The sequence below is a fragment of the Protopterus annectens genome, chromosome 3.part1, assembly GCF_019279795.1.
Source record: "Protopterus annectens isolate FY-2018-M chromosome 3.part1, PAN1.0, whole genome shotgun sequence".
Taxonomy (NCBI): domain Eukaryota; kingdom Metazoa; phylum Chordata; order Ceratodontiformes; family Protopteridae; genus Protopterus; species Protopterus annectens.
This window is the reverse complement of record NC_056732.1, coordinates 1,161,888,096-1,161,906,687: the sequence shown is the minus strand read 5'-3', so window position 1 is coordinate 1,161,906,687 and position 18,592 is coordinate 1,161,888,096.

Sequence of the window (18,592 nt, the reverse complement as noted above, 5' to 3'; positions counted from 1 at the left end):
GTTTGCGTGGTGCTAAGCAGTGCTGACCTCTGGTTACAGTTTCTTACACTCAGTTAGTCTCTACATTGCTTTACCAGTGTAATACTCACATACTGGTGGCCAAAAAAGCTTACACCCGCTTGCTTCCACACTTGCAAATGCACTGCATTTAGTGTTTCCATCTGACACTCACTCCCTTGCGTGGGAGTGAGGACTACAATACTACATTGTGATGCGTATTACATCGGATTACATGCCTACAGTATCGGGAATGACTGCCCATTAGGCAACAGCATGCCGTTCAACTGTACGGAATCCACGGCCTGTCCAGTGTTTGATTCATATTATTGGTGTGTTCCTTTTACAATGTGCACCAGTCTGGCTAATACATGGGAACTGACTTTCTTCAATACAGACAAGTAATTGGGTTTTGGAACCCACATACTTTAGCCAAGTCATGCTACTGCATACCTAATACTCTATCATCTTTTTAAGGTTGTCAGTGGAATATGTGCTTTCTGTCCCTATCAGACCTCTCATACGATTGGGGAAATATACAAACTGAATCAGGGACATGGCACAACAACATCAGGGACACATTTAAATTATAGGTGCTATTAACCTGACACATTGACAAACTCAGAGCATATGAATTCATACACATTTTCTGAGGTAAATGATGTTTATAACTCTTAATTGTTGTCATTATTCATTATGTGTAATTCATCACCTTGCCTCCAAATGTCACTAGTTTTAGGAGGGATTAATTGGGGCAGATTTAGAAACTGAGTCGAAATCTGGGACGTCACTGGAAATCAGGGACAGTTCAGAGGTATGGTCCGTATTTGTTCCACCAATGGTTTATGTCCTGTCCAGTGGATGTGCTCTTAGAGGTTGAGAGGTATGGGCATCAGCTATGCCCATTTCGGAATTTTACTTACATCCCCGGAGTGGTCCTAATATAACTGCGCCAGCCAACGCCTGCATGCCTAGGCCCATAATTGCATACCCATAGTTCCCCCATCTGCCACTCCTCTACAGCACTCATCCTTACTGTGGGTGCAAGTGGGGTATAAACACACCACTACACACTGCCCACTCTCCCCGTATCAGGACACATGTCGTACTTAGTGTTGACCCATGGGTTATCAGGCTTGCACAACCTACTGGTCCGTGTACATCTACAGGCAGGTTTGATAAGTCATCTACGGGACTGCCTCCGATCATTAATTTTTGGTGTCCCACAAGGGACATCGATGTCTATGTTTCAAGATTAGACCTGGCAGGTCTCTCCCACTGGTAGTATCCTGCCAGTGGTCTGGGAAACAGTGGTGTATTTACCTTTATTGTGGGTCTGTATGTCTCACCAGCCTAGCTGGGGTGGTGGTGGGGAGTTGATGCTACGTGCCCCTCACCCCCATATGCATGGTCTGTGAACATATGTTACTCGTAACTGCTGTATCATATCCTTGCTATATACGTGTATATTTACAGTTTTATATATATATATATATATATATATATATATATATATATATATATCTGTTTACATTACTATATACAGATATATCTGTATATGTATACATACATGTATATTTATATTTTGCTGTCTCTATATATATATATATATATATATATATATATATATATATATATATATATATATATATATATATATATATTTATATATATATCACAACATATGGGTCTATGGGTGTCTAAATATGTATATATTTATATGTGGGTATGTATCTGTATTCTGCCACTGTATGTATACATTTGTACAACGGAGAGGGAGAGGCTTATCTCTATGTCACTATGGGTAGATATACACACACATACCTCTACATATATACGTCTACGTCTGGTTATTCCGTTCCTTGCCATATAGATGCAGTTTGCTGCAGTGGGACTTGTAGTGGGTGTGGCTGCTTGTAGGGCGACGCCTCTGCCTAATGAACACATTCGCTTACATCCTTAGGGCTGTCCATATAGGCCCACATCAACCAACACCTGCACACCTAGACCCATAAGTACCTACCCATATTTCCCCCACCCATACCTCCTCAACAGCACCCATCCTTACTCTGGGTCCTGGTCTGTTCTGGACACACCACTACACGCTGCCCACTCTCCACTTCACGGGACCCATTTCATACAATTGTCTCGGCCATGGGTCATCAGGGTTTCCCACCCTTGTATTCCGAGTATGTATACACCCCAGCCAGAATGGTCAGTCTATCACTATCTTTTGGTCTTGGCAATTTTTGGGGTGTCCCGCAAGGGACACTCCAGTCTGTGTTCCAAGATTAGAATTCACGGGTACACTGTGTACCCCCCACCCGGTTGTATCCTGCCTGTGGTTTGGGGAGCAGTGGACTCTTTACATTGTTTGTGTGTATGTTTCCCGTGTCCAGCTGGGGTGGGGGGGGTGGAAGGTCATGCTACGTGTTTCATGTTTCTTGCATGGGCTCCTCACTTCCATTGGCATAGCCTGTGAACATATGTCATTCTTGTATGCTGTTTCCTATCATAGCTGTATATCTGTGTATATCTATGTATATCTATGCACACACACACACACACACACACACACACACACACACACACACACACATATATGTGTATATATATATATATATATATATATATATATATATATATATATATATACATATATATATATATATATATATATATATATATATATATATATACATATCTCCACACATTACCCTCTCCAAAGCGTTAGGGGCCCTACACGTATGTTGCCCCAACCCATGTATTTTCAGGCTCTCCCACCATTTAGTCCTTGGAACATACCTGCCCTTGCTTGTGTAATGGTCGGAAGACATAATGGTCTATCAATTTTTGAGTAGTCCCACCAGGGACTACCCTCTTTGTGTAAAGTAGACTTAGCAAATCAACAATGTTACTCCCACTGGTAATATCCTGCCTGTGGTGTGAGTGGCAGTGCTTTGCTCACTCCTGCTCAGCTGGATATGACATACGCTGACAGCGCTATATAATACTGGGGTTGCTGTTGATTCCCTTCTCATTCCTTTTGTATGCTTTATTGTTATGCCGTTCTTTCTTCATAGATATATCTATATATATATATCTATATATATATATATATATATATATATATATATATATATATATATATATATATATATATATATATATATATATCTATATATATATATATATATATAAATATATACATATATATATATATATATATATATATATATATATATATATTTATATATATATATATATATATATATATATATATATATATATATATATATATATGTATATATATATATATATATAATATATCTGTAGATACTTATATACATTTCCTATACTGGGCACTGCTTAGACCCGCACAAGTGCACTCAGACTTGCTTACTGGTACTTATATGTGTTTATTACTGCTTATTTGTGCTTTGACCTGCTTACTGGTACCTTATTCATTATGACAGTGCCACTTTTCTTGAATTATATTTAAGTTAAATATCTCATGCTATACTCTTATGTCAGTTTTACTGCAAAATGACATTAATTTCACATGGAAAATGATATGTGCTATTGTCGGGCTGGAACCGTGAATGCTTGTTTGATAGGCGGATGCTCTAATCACTACACTATTGACACTTACATTGATTCCGCATGTTTTTCTCTATTTGAATGAATATGATGTGTAAGCTCGGTGGAGGACAGTGACACGCAGACATGCTGCACTTTGCTTACACCTTCGATATTGTTGCAATTCGAATGTATAATAGGGACACGGGGACAGGGAATCTAATTGTGACAGTTCTAGGGACAGGGCTCTATATTCCACTACGTGCTTGTGTGTTTACTACTTCGATTTTATTTCACTGTTTGTGGACACTCTTGTATGCTTAGCATACATTTCGGTATCCATGGACACTGACTTACTAACTTACTATTAGAGACGGGCTCTACTAGTAGGCATAGTAAGTTTTGCAAGTGTCGGGGCACGTTTATGTCTCCGTAGAGCACTTGTACATGCCCCCTGCTCTCACACACGTTTCCTGTGCACGTCGAGTGTGTGGTGGAGTACCCTCATACATATTCATATGGCGTTGCTGCGCCATCTGTATTGAGGATGCTCGGAGAAAGGCTAAAACCATCCTTGCGCCGAGCTTCTTGAATCCTGGGGGATAACTTGCACAGAGCAATAGATAATACAGCTAAGGATATTAAGGAAGATAGCAAGTAAGATGCTCCTATTATTTGGTATCTTTATTTTTAGTTAAAAGATTGCATCTTATATAGAACAGGCAAAGACAAGGAGAAATTGTACATCAAGTGCTACTGCTAAAACTCTATAGGATATCTTTAATGATGCCAACTCATGGCTATGTGCTTGCTGATGGACAAAACTAAGATAAAATTATTACCCAGATTTTCTTGGCCAGATATAATGAAACAGATATAAAATGTCTGTATTTCTTTCTCAAAATGGCACAAAACTGATTTTCATACTGGATTTAAAAGTCCACTAATTCCTGTATCTTCTATAGGGAAGCCACTTGAATAAATTGTTATAGATATTGTGGCTTCACTAGTAAACTCTAACAATGAGTATCAGCACCTACTAGTAATAATGGACAATGCTACAAAATTTTCACAAGTGGTACAATACAGTATGCACTTGTTGTTGTTGTTGTGTCTTTCGGCTTTTAGGGGTCGCCACAGCGGAATGCCGGTCCGCTAATGATTGGCAGTAGATTTTTACGTGCCGAGTTGCCAGCTCTGACGCACAACCTTCAACGAAGGTACGCCCATTCATGCATGTCTCCACACAGAAGATGCTTTAGCTAAGAATCGAACAGGACAACGTCTTACTGTGAGGCGACAACGCTACCGCAGCACCACCACCGCAGTATGCACTGCTAATGTTAATCCTAATGCAAGAAATTGGCCTTATTATTATCTAGAGTGCAAGTCCCTAAAGAGATACTTAACTAAACAAAATCACCTCTTTTATTCTATGGATACAATATCTGTTCTGCCAATGTTTTAAAGTCAAGCAGTTAAAAGCATCAGGATTCCATACACAAACTGTTTAGTAAGCATTCCAATAAAGTACTAACATTTATGCTAAGAAAAGTAATTGATATAGATGGCAAGAAATGGTTATTACCCTACTTGCAAAAGGAGAATTGCCTTGTGGATTAGCTGGTTTTACCCATCTTTTATCCATCAGATGTCCCTGAGGTCTTCATGATACTACTAAAAAATCTTGGGAAGAAGAGAAGAGATAGCTTAAAAGTGTTCTAGAACATTATGTTAGTTCACAGGACAGAATAGAGTTGGTAATACACCTAGTAAAGGTGCAAATGCAAAAAAACACTAGATATTCAAGAAATAGTCTATATTAGGATTTTTTTGGTTTAGAGATTTCAAACTAAGGTATTAGGTGTCATTATTATTACGCTCAGTGAAAAAAAACCTGGGTAAGTGGAACGGTTCTTCTGATGTGCTTAAAACCACTAATGCAGTATGGTAGAATGGTAGATAACCAGTAAAAGAGAACTAGAACACATCTATCAAATTAAGTTACAGAAGCTATGGAATGAAATAAATTGTTCTGTGGTTAGCTTGCAAGCGAAATTCATAAAACATAAATCAAAAAATCTCTTCCTTAAGCACAGTGATAGGAATCTTTGTCAAAAAAGCAGGAATTCAGAGATTTTTTGTCTAGTTAAGGCATAATGAAGCAGTTTCAGACATGCCTGTGAGAACTAAACTGAAAGAACACAGCACAGAGACAACATCCTGAGAAGGGTCACACTGATCCGTTACAGAGTACCAGTGCCAATGAAACATACAGTAGCCTTAGCTGATCTAGTTTCTTCAGCAACTGGCATGACTATTTTAGAATCACTTTTGTGGTTTATCTCTAGACCGGAATGCCCCTGCATTCAACTAAGCTTTGTTTTAAAGTCTTCTGATCTGATGATCCTTCCCTATTCCCTCCCCCCAAAAAATAAATTCACTGTTGTTTTCACAATATTATGTCTTCTCAGAGAACTGTAACTAGAGCAGGCTGAAGGGGTACCTGCCCTGGGCATTAACTTTTAGGGTGACAATCCTGCCAATGTGGAAACTTGTCTCTAAAGTATTTTTTTTTTTAATTTTGCTCTTCTGTGATTAAGGCTACAAATCTGCGCTTCTATGCTCCAGGAGTGTGTACTGTTCTGAATGTGTTAGAATGTTTCTTATTTTTTTATTTATTATTTTTATTTTTTTACTTATGAGTTATTATAGACCAGTTAATCTTCATTATCAACAGCTGTAAGGGTAGTCAATTGTGCTCACTTGATGACACAGTGGTAAAGTTAAAAGTGTAACAATTTTACATTACTAGATCCACAGATCAAACCTTATCTACAGGATTTACCTGTCATAAGTATCTGCTGAATCTGGACAGTGCATCTCACTATGTCAATACATTGAATGCTGTGGGCATTTCTCACGTCTTTTATACTTTGTCATACCTGCTTTGGAAAATGATTGTTGAAAACTCCAACTATGAGGTCACTCATCACAACTAGCATGCACACCCACCAAACATGGAAAGTTATTACAGTAACACTTTTTTTAAGGGGGTGGATAAAAGCATTATTCAAGAGCAGCACAAAATTAATGTTGAGATTTGGAATTTGTTCTACTTTTCTAACTGTGTTAGATTTTGAGAAGATATTTTCTGGGATTGCAATTAATACTGTATACGGGCAACAGGTTTGATTCTCCTTTGTGTCCCTTCACTATTAAACTTCAGCAACTCAAAATCTGGTTCAAAAAGATTTTTACTCCTTAATGACCTAATATCCATATAAATATAACATTGTACTTATTCCCTTTCCAAAATGTCTGTTCTTGGTTTCCTTGCCATTCAGACCTGGGCCATTATCTCTGCTGCAAGACTACAATGCCCTGTAAAATAAGTCAGAATTGATTCCTGGATAAAGTCAATCTCAGAAGATTTTCTTCTATTATATGATGGTCTTCTCTCACTAAAGGAGTATCAGAAGTTAGAAAAAATATGGGTATCACTCTCACCAAAGGAATATCAGAAACAAGGAAAATATGGATACCACTTACAAACCTCTGCATGCCTCCTCTCTGAGAACAAAAGATATATCTCTGTTCTGATCATAACATCTGTCACTAATTTCATCATCTATAAACACAACTCAACAAGTCATCCCGACAAGATGGCCTATCATTTTTTCTGATCATCCATATATCTTTCTCCATACACTGATACATCACAAAGAAGGAAAATCCAACAATATTCATTGAAATAGCACTGAAACAATAATTCTCTTCTCTTTTTTGTTCATTTTTAACTCCCTGCAGATGACCATACTAATTTCTGTCCTCATACGCCAGAGTTACCAAGCCAGCCTTAACCTTCAACAAGTATTAGCTTCCTCTTCACTAAAAGCAGCCTATGTATGGGGACAGTAAGGAGTTCAAGGACCCAGGAGCAGTGTCAAATTCCTGTAACTATGGAGTGCTTTTCTCCTGTTTTTCCCCAAGCCTCCTCATACCCAGTGTCACTCGTTGGGTAGAACATTCAGTAAGCCTCAGTGCTGAACCGCACCTCCCTTCCAAAACAGGCTAACACCACAAAGATGCTCTGCACACCCTCAAACAGCATCTCCTGCTGATTCCCAAGTATCTGCCAAGGAAAATGAACTTCATTTGTGTGTCCTGAGCACATGTACTTCCATCTTCCTCGTAGAACTGGCACTACTATTCTCCTATGCCAGTGATACATATGCCAAAGCTGGTAATTGTACCAAGGTCACCTGGGATATACTCTGGCATTTAAACCTGTATATCACAGTACTGGCTGCAATGAAATAATTATTCCTAGCAGGACATTTCAATTTTAACTTGAATTCCCTTAGGCCTGGACACACTGCCAGAATGCCATGAATCTCTGTCTTCACCAAATACACTTACAATTTTATCAAAGATGAGAAATTTTTAGGTTTAGGACAGCATATGGATTTGTTCCTGCACATATGTGCATTGATCCTAGGTTGAATACTGTCATCAACATAAACAGAGATATATTTTCATGTGACACTTTCAAATGAGTAGAAACACTTCAAATATTACTTTGCTCATTCTTTGATTGTTATTCAGTTGCCTATAACTTTGGACTTCCACTGTACAAAACTTTGATTGTCTTTAAGCTTTACATCCATACTCTATACATTGAACAGAAACTAAAAAAAACCTTTCCTTTTAATTTTTGGCAGCTTACAAAGATGACAGAGAATCTGTAAGCATCCGATAGGGTTCATTCAGATGCTACCACAGGGCCTATTAGTAGCCCTGGGTATCATACATAAGGTTAACCTGATACGAGGAGATAAGTATGATGCCGAAGATAATTGTGATCCTACCACTGCAGTTATTCAATAAATACAATAATCTTATAAACTTTCTTTAAAAACTCAGCATCCATGGATAGCAGCAATGTTGCAGTACAACCACAAGAAGGTTTAGAGAAATTACCTGTCCTAAGGTTCATAGGTTAATAGGTACTTTGCTTTATTACCCTAGTTTACAGATATCTCTCTCTGTATATATATATATATACATATGTATATATATATATATATATATATATATATATATATATACATATGTATATGAAGACTAAGTGAGTGTAGTTCATGTTACTGTTCATACTGTATAACTTAGCTGTAAAATTATTGCCTTAGAACAGCCATACGTGCTTTGTGCAATATATCCTGTCTGAATTCACTGCTGGATTGTACAGCTGTTATCAGTCAGAGGCTGCATGTTAATGCTGATAACGTATGCAATATAATCAAATTTACTTTTTACCTGTATACCTTGCATGCTTTGCACTTCACATTCTGTAACATTTGCACTAATTCTGCCTTATTTAATTTTATTTTTCAGTTGCATGGGTTTCTTTCCTGCATGACCCCCATCCTCCCACTTGGGATTAACTACAATACACATTTTCCACTTCATCCACTGAAGCTGACTATTGTAATTAAATGAAACTCCAGGAAGCAAGAACCTGACACCCTACCGCTTTTCTGTTGTAATAGGTGAATTACAACTTAGTTTTTGTTAGGTTTTAAAGCTTAAAAGGTGTATGCACAACATCAGTGAAGGTTTCCAGCCAATTGACACTAGACTGGGCCAATACCTTTAATCAGCCTTCCACACACACACACACACACACACACACAGACACACACACACACACACACACACACACACACACACACACACACACACACGCACACACACACGCACACACACACACACACACACAGTCCCAAACATTTGCTGTTTACATTAGTAAATTTTGCTTTTACTTTCAGCATAGTCTCTAGACTAATCACAACTCTCTCTAAAATGGCCAAACAGCCCTGTTTATGTGCCTGCAGTGAAAATTAAAGTATTCCAGAGCTACTTCAATTAAGCTTTTGTTAGATACTGATATTTTAAGCTCAGTACTCACCTTTAAATTGATAATTTTTCAGGTCTTCTCCCTGTGGGGCTGAACCCGCTCTGTTTGCTACGCTCACTCCGCTCCTCTTCCTGCCCCCATCCCCACCCTCCCCCATAACATCAACCTTATACCTAGCCTGACCCCTCCCTTACTTCTCGTCCACCTATCCCATAACCCCCCTAATTATTCCCCTATCATGCCATACCTCCTCATTATTGTACTCTACCTCCCTACCCATTTCTAAATAAGCCCATATAGTACTCCAGCCTCTAAACTACTTCTATCCCGCTCATATTCTTTGTTATCACATTGCACTCAACCACCATGTCCATCACAACTATTACTTTAATCTTGCTTTTCACACTTACACTCTTTCCTAACAATAATCACAACTTTCCAAGCACCCAATATACCTCCTGCACCTACCTGCACAACCAGCTCACATAATCGACATTTATCAAGTTACTCAGACATCCACCATAGCTTATTCACAGCTAATACCTCTGTACTATGCAAAGTGAAAATTCTACCTCTCCAAATACACTTCCTTTATCATACCACCAGCAGCAACTACACCATTTTTTTTGGAAAAAAACTGAGAAGTATAACCTACACAATTTGCCAAAGCTCTATTTCCCAGTGTGGTGATGTACAACCCAAACCAGGCCCCCCCCCCCCTCAGCTCCAGCAAACCTAGCAAATCTGTATGCTATCAACCATAAATCTACAAAGCCTTAGAAACAAGATATGTGAACTCCATGCATGGATTTCTAAGTACAACCCAGATATTATATCAGCTACCGAAACATGGTAGAAATCATATATAAAAGACACTGAATTTCTCCCCCCAAGCTACTCATGCCTGAGAGTCGACCAACCCAACAAGAGAGGAGGAGGAGTAGCAATACTCTTCCCTAGCAATTACACATTAATTCCCTACTCAAAACCAACACCTAACTTCTACCCAGCTGAAGTACTAATCTCTATATTAAAACTTAACAACCTTAAAAACATTTGCATAATTGATCTTTATATTCCTCCAGGAAACAACATACCAGTATTAGAAAACAAACTTGCCTGGACTTCCCAAAATATATATAATGAAACGATCATTCTAGGTGATGTAAATATCGATTGTCTAGATGTAGGCCACAACAACCCCTCAAAAAAACATAAATCTTTACAACTTCTCCCAACTAATTGAAGACCTCACCAGACCTCACAAAAATTACAACTGGGGCTCCACAATAGACTGGATATTAATGTCCCACCATTTCAATGTCATCAATGCAGGCATACTGCCTAATGCCATTAGTGACCACCACCCAGCTTATATCATATGCAAAACTACTCCAACCACAGGCCAACACCAATACAAATGTACCAGAAATTTTACTAAGTTCCAATCATCCATATTTAATGAAACCTTAGCTAAAGTAAACTGGAAACCCCTCAAACCCCTATCACTTAATGAGGCTGTTGAATTCTTTAACTCAACAGTTCTAGACATCCTAAATAGGCAAGCCCCACCAAAAATGAATAAAACATAACCATTCATGCTGGCTCTCAAAATCCACCAAAGAAGTAATTTCCACAAGGGATAAAATCTGGAAATCATGGCAGAAAAACAAAGACCCCTCAACTCTACTACATTACAAGCAACTCCGTAACCAGGCAAAACATCTAATAACCACGGATAAAAAAGACCACTACTTCCACCTACAAAGCCAACATAAAAATGATCCCCAACAATTCTGGTCCTCCATCAGCCAACTATTACACCCAGGGTCTCAAAGCAAGCCATCCCCTGACCCACAACCCCCCCACCAATTGAACTTGCTACCCTCTTCATTTCCTGCTTCATTGACACCATAGCTAACCAAACCGCCACCTTTCCTACAGTTAACAGCACCACCACCAAGAAAGCTGATGACCAAATCATCTCAGAAAACAAGTCTACCCTTAACCCTAACCTAAAATTCTCCCCCATACCCACCAGCACAATAAAAAAACATTTACTTAAGCTAATACCCTGTATTCTGGCCCCTGACAATCCCCACACTTCCTGCAGCTAGCAGCAAACTCTATAGCTTATCCCATCAGCATACTCATTAACAGATCAATTAAAGAATCTCTTGTCCCAGACATCTGGAAAAAAGCATTCATTCACCCCTTACACAAAGGTGGCACCAACACAGACACCACAAACTTTTGACCCATTGCAATTCTCTCACCCCTCTCTAAAATACTGGAAAAATGCATCCACGCCCAACTCCTCAACCACCTGCATGAAAATCAAATGTTATCTCCCACTCAGCATGGTTTCAGACCATGACACAGCACCACTACCACCCTCCTATCCTTCCTTGATACAGTTAACTGGGCATGGGAGTCTGGTAAAATAATTGCTTCACTTTTCCTTGACCTCTCCAAAGCTTCTGATACCATTTCCCACAATAGCCTTCTCTCTAAACTATCCACCCTCCACATTTCTCCCCCTACCCTACAATGGTTCAACAGCTATCTCTCCAATAGGCAGCAATCCACCAAATGGCAACAATCTTACTCTTCCTTCCTCAGTACTTCCACAGGGGTACCCCAAGGCTCCATACTTGGTCTTCTCTTATTTAGCATCTTTATTAACAACTTTGGCGCTGTGGTAGCATTGTCGCCTCACAGTAAGACGTTGTCCTGTTCGATTCTCAGCTTGAGCGTCTTCTGTGTTGAGACATGTGTGAATAAGCGTACCTTCATTGAAGGTTGTGCATCAGGGCTGGCAACTTGGCACGTAAAAATCTACTGCCAATCATTAGCGGACTGGAGTTCCACTGTGGTGACCCCCAACCGGGAAAAGCCGAAAGACACAACAACAACAACATTAACAACTTTCTCCAACAATGCTCAGTAATCCAGTATGCTGATGACTCTACAATAATATGCACTGCAAATTCCAGCTCTGACCTCCAGCAAATTACCCAGAATGCCCTCACCTTTACTGAATCTTGGATGCTTAACAATCATCTTGCCCTAAATCCAAAAATAACTAAACTAGTAATTTTTACTCCTACGGAAACCACTCCATTTGATAAAAAACTCTTCACTATACAAGCCCAAGACATTACCCCTATAGAAGTTGTCCCACACACTAAATTAGTAGGCATTATTATAGATGAAAACTTTAACTTTGACCTACACATAAACAATAACATCAAAAAAACACACCAAAGGCTTGGTATGCTCTACAGGCACCAACACTTTCTTAGCCTCTCTACTAGACAAACCCTTGCAACTACCTTTTTATTACCCTCGCTCCTTTATTGTGCCCCTCTCCTTCACTAATATCCAAAATTCTATAAAATCCAAACTTGCTATGTGTTACAACAGAATAGCAAAATTTGCCACCAAGGACAAATTCTCATCTCACCACTGTAAGTCACTGAAACATTTAGGGTGGCTGGAACTCCCCCACTATCTCTCATTCACCCAACTAACTACTGTGCACAAAATAATCTAAAGAGCCACAGACTGTCCTGCTCTCTCAACTCTACTTGCCAAATACCATTCCAGCAGGCATCTAAGATCGGAAAGTCATCTACTTCTAAAAGTAGATAAGCCCACTTTACATGCTGGTCAGCTCCTCTGTTCCTTCACCATCACCAAACTATGGAACTCATGTCCACCTTCTATAAGAAACACAGGCAGCACCACCACCTTCAAACAAATATTGAAAAATCATCTCAACTCTTCCTGGCTATGTTCCTGCTCTATAACCTAACCTCTTCACTCTCTTTATATGATTACTAAACTCCTATGTCTTTTGCTACTAGTGACTGATGATACTTTCTCCATATTTATTTTTATCTTCACTTGTTGATACTGGTACAATAATACTGATTAATATATCTGTTTATACCACTCTGATTGAATTCATTGAATTCTGCTTTAATGTATATTTTCTGTATATATTACTGTAATCAAACAAACTAGATTCCTGCTTTTATGTATATATTCTGTATATGTTACTATATTTACTATCTGTAACACTGTTTCTACTTCTGTACTAATTAATGTTTATATTTTTTCTGTATCTCTTTGGAGCTTTTCTCCCCAGGCCACCACTGAAAATGGGCTCCTTTAGGCCCAGTGGACTTTCCCGGTAAACAAATGCAATAAAAAAAAAAAAATACACACACACACATATATATATATATATATATATATATATATATATATATATATATACACACACACACACACACATATATATATATATATATTTTTTTTTTCTACACTATTAACAGACCTCCCCACCACATAAATACATCCACATTCATATCACTATTTCCCACACCTATACTCTTAAACACCTGCACATCTCAAAATCAACTATAACCTACAGATTAAAAACAATCTATTATTCTACCATCCAACTTCTACTTGTATTAAATATACCCTGCATACTTCCTAACTTAGCTACATTCTAATCTCCTCTCCTTTAAAACCCTCTAATTTCTTACATTTAAGCAATAATATTATCCTATATTTCCTCATACTAGTACCACTTTTCCTGCTAGCACACTTAATATCCTTCCAACATCTATTATCCTCACAATTCCAACAAACTTCTTATATTGTGTCCTCCAAGCAAAATACTTGTGAGCCTCATCTCCCAATCACATCCTATCTGTAACAGCACTCATATATCCTACTATTCAATTACAGTTATCCAAAACAAACTCTCAAACTAGGCATTAAACATAAAATCAAGCAAAAATGCCACCCATATCAACATACCTCCAGAACTATAAAACATAGTGGTGACACCCACCTAAACCCAGGCCCAACTCCATATATTCAAGCACTAGACCATACATCCTCATCAGCACCTTTATTATTACCACCTCACCAGCATTCTCAATACAATACCAACTTATGAAGTACTTAGGATAAACTCCCTAAAGTACATGCATGAGTAGTTCTACAACTCCAGACATCTTAACTGCCATAGAATCATGACTTCTCCAGGAAACATCAAATGTACCACCAGGCTATAACATTATAAAATTTGACAAAACCAACAAAAAAGCTGGTGGTGTTTCTATTTTCTACAGAAACACACTAGATATCTCACTTTTTTCTATGTCAGCCAGGTTTCTCTAACTCAGAAATCCTATTAGCTATATGAAACTAAACATTTACAAGAAAGTCTTAATCATGGTGTATACATGTCTCCTAGTAATAATGCTAAAGATATTATCTGCTGGACTCCTCAAAAGAAATTTCATGAAATCATAGTATTTGGTGATGTTAATATAGACTAGCAAACCATGGAAGCTGAGAATCCAAACAATAATATAAATCTGCAAGTTCATCCAACTTATTACGACACCAAGTTGATATAACAAAGCCACAACCAGACAATCAACACTCTGTTGGATCCTAATATTCTCTTCAAATAAAATATCAGTCTGTGAAGCTCTGTCAGGCAGACTAAGTGATGCCTTACTAATCTGTAACATAAGGTACCAGAGCAACAGCCCCAAAGTACATTACTGCCAGGTAAGAAAACTTACTTTTTATGACACTTATATTAATACATCTCCTTAACTGGGAGTCGTTAAACACTCTCTCCAGTGATGGTGTTGTCTCTGAGTTCAAAAACAAATCTTCCTAGGGCTCTAAATACACTAAACCCACAATCAGTAATGTGTCAAACGCGACCCTGTGTCATGGCTATCCTTAGCAAATAAACAACTCTTGAAGCAAAGAGGCAAGGCATGGAAGTTCTGGACAAAAAGTAAAATAGCTCATACTTTACTAGCATATAGACAGGTATGAAACCTAGCAAAACTTATCACCAAAAATAAGAAAATCTCCTACTCATCAAATCAAAATATCAAAAATCTGTTCTGGTCTCGACTTCAGTCAATAAACTGTCAAATCTAGAACAAGCTATACAGCTTAAGTTTATAGCTTATAAGCTATATACAAAATTATACCATAGCCAACCAATTTGATACCCAATTTATACTGTTAGTACAGGCATTAACCAACCAGGTGAATAACCAGTCTTTTAAAATCCTCCAGCATTTCTCCTTCCGGCCAGTTCCAGCAAATAACATCAAATTACCTCAAAAAATTAAAGCCTTCTACAACTGCCCATGGCATCCTTCATAGGAATGTCTTAAAATATTAGCTGAGACTACTGGGTATCCAGTTTCAATTCTGATAAATAGATCTATATCTGAAAATAAAGTCTTTTTTATTGAAAAAAAATATTCTACTGCACACAAGTGGAATCAATATAGATCATACAAACTACAGGCCAATTGCCATTTTATCTCCCCTATAAAAAATATTAGAAAAATGAATTCATATGCAACTAATAGATAACCATCTTCTGTTTTCAACCAAACAGAGCTTCCCTCCTCATCACAGTACAACTACTGCTTGCTGAATTTTGTTATATTGTCAACACTCATAGAAATGTCAGGAGACTAGTCTTCACCATCTTCCTAGACTTATCAAATTATTTTGAGATTAATTCACACCAGAAACTTTTACATAAACTCTCATTCACACGACTCACCATCACATCACTGCAGTGGTTCCATGACTACATCTCAAACAGAACATTAAAAGTGAAATTGAAAAATTATTTTTTCACCTTCTTTCCAGTGACTATTGGTGTCCCTTAAGGGTCTATACAAGGTCCAATACTTTTTAACATATTCATCAATGATTTCTACACTGCTACAAAAAATGCTACATTAATTCAATATGCTGATGACTCAGCCCTAATCTTCTCTGCCAAATATCTCTGTAAACTCCTGCACCTTACACAACAATCATTCTTACTAATTGAAATATGGCTAAATAGTCCACAACTACTTCTAAACTCTACCCCCCCCTAAATTACTGTTCTTCATCCCCAAACACATATCTGCCAAAACAACATTTCTCCCTATCATCTCTGCCAGCAACACCATCATAGAACAATTAAACCACAAAACATTGTGTGTCACCATAAATGACCAGTTGAAATTCAACCACCCTCTATCACACATGGTTAAAAAAATCATTAAAAACTAGGTATGTTATACATAGTAAAAACCTACCTCACTGACATAGCCAGAAGGTGTATAACCACTACTTCCTCTCCTCTGTGCTGCCCTAATCTTCACTAACCTTCAAATCTCACAATAGTCCATGCTTGAGAAATGTTATCATAAAGCAATCAAATTAGCAATAAACTATAGCAGTAAAAGTTGCCACTGCCGAGTCCCCAAAGTATTAAACTGGTTATAACTACCGTTTCAGCTAGCTCTTAATTAGCTAACTACAATACACTGACTTCTCTGTAAGCCAAAAAATTGCCCAGTCCTTAACAACTTAATACAACATTGCTTCTTCTCAATAGAATTTTTCTCTCTACAGAAAAATCACTGATCGCTATAGCAAATCATCAGATACTGCAGGTGACTATATTCAAATATTATCAAATCATTTCTCTTCATTCAGAATCCTAGGCCCAACTGCAGTCTTCATCAATACCTGAATGGTTTTACTAGCATCTCCCAGCTCTACACACTGTTTGTGACACTGCTCACCCTCCCGCATACTTGTATTATACACCTTATAATAGCTATATATATATATATATATATAATTGTCTTTGAACCTGCTTTACACTCCATGGCTTGCTGTCCCATGTTATGTATATTTGAAGAGATTTCTTCTCTAATGATTTTATTACTTTCTTTGAAGCCACTGGCAATGCACTAGAAAAGGTGCATGAAACCTTTTTTTCCTTCCCTCATGTCCATTTCTTTGAAATAATAAGCACTAATTACATACTCTAGTATCTCTCTGACAAACCGACTAATGCATCTCTTCAAATGCTCAATGTTTAATATCTATAAATGCATAAGTATCTTTTATACTACAATAGTTGTTGCTATTTTACATGTATGTAATCTAATTAGCAAAGTATGTGTAAATGTTAATGTATATTATTTGTCTGTTTAAAAAAATGTCTGTAGTATGCTCCAGCTTTTTTCATTGGGCCTCTGGTGAAACAAGGTTTTTTACTAAACCCATTTGGTCAAATCCAGTAAACAAAAGAAAAATTCAATTAATATATTAAAATACTTATTAGGATATTGATCCACGGGGATCTTTAGAAGTGTAGCCATACATTCCAGTGAAGTTTTCAGGCCTTATATTTTATGTACAAATAACCCAGTGATGAGTAGAATATTTACATGTTGTTCCTATCTATGAGAGACAAGGGGGCTAAACCATTGATGAATTTGCTTTTATCCATCCATCTGTACAGATTACATTTGAAAAATGTAAATGAAGTACTCTTCTTCATTTGGAAATGAAGGCAATTCTGAAGAAGTTAAATTATCTGTGATACATTTATAGATCCACCCAACATATCCTATTTATGTTGCAGAAGAGATTTAAATATCTTGAGTTGGTGTTTATGCCCTCTTTGGATTTGCAACTGTGCAGTAGGCCTGACAGGACAGGGTATGCTGATGCTCTGTATGAGAGGCAGAGATCACCCAATGGTAGCCTGTATGACATGGAAAAGAGGGTCAAGGCTCTTAGATGGTCTGCTTAGTATTTATGATTTAGGCCCTTTATTTTCTTAGTATGAAAGTGTTGTGATCATTTGAGTTATGTCAAATGTTTTGATAGATATATACTTAAAGGGTAATTGTGCTTAATGATTGGCCTAATAAGTATGAAATGTAGTGGAATGATCACATTCTTGGACGTGGACTCCATTACCTTAGTAATAAGATGGGTAATAAAAAAGCACTTTCTTACAACAGTGGATACATGGTGGTTGAAAGATAGTTTGTTGTCAATGTAGATTCCCAGATCTCTAATAACTAAATCAGTTTTGAAGAGTGCATTGCAATGTGATTAGTTACAATGGATAGCTTGATTGCTGAAAAATACTATTGCCCATTTCTTGGCACTCAGTTTCAGTCCATCATTTTGACACCAGATACTGCTTTAGGAAAGGTCTTCTTGGAA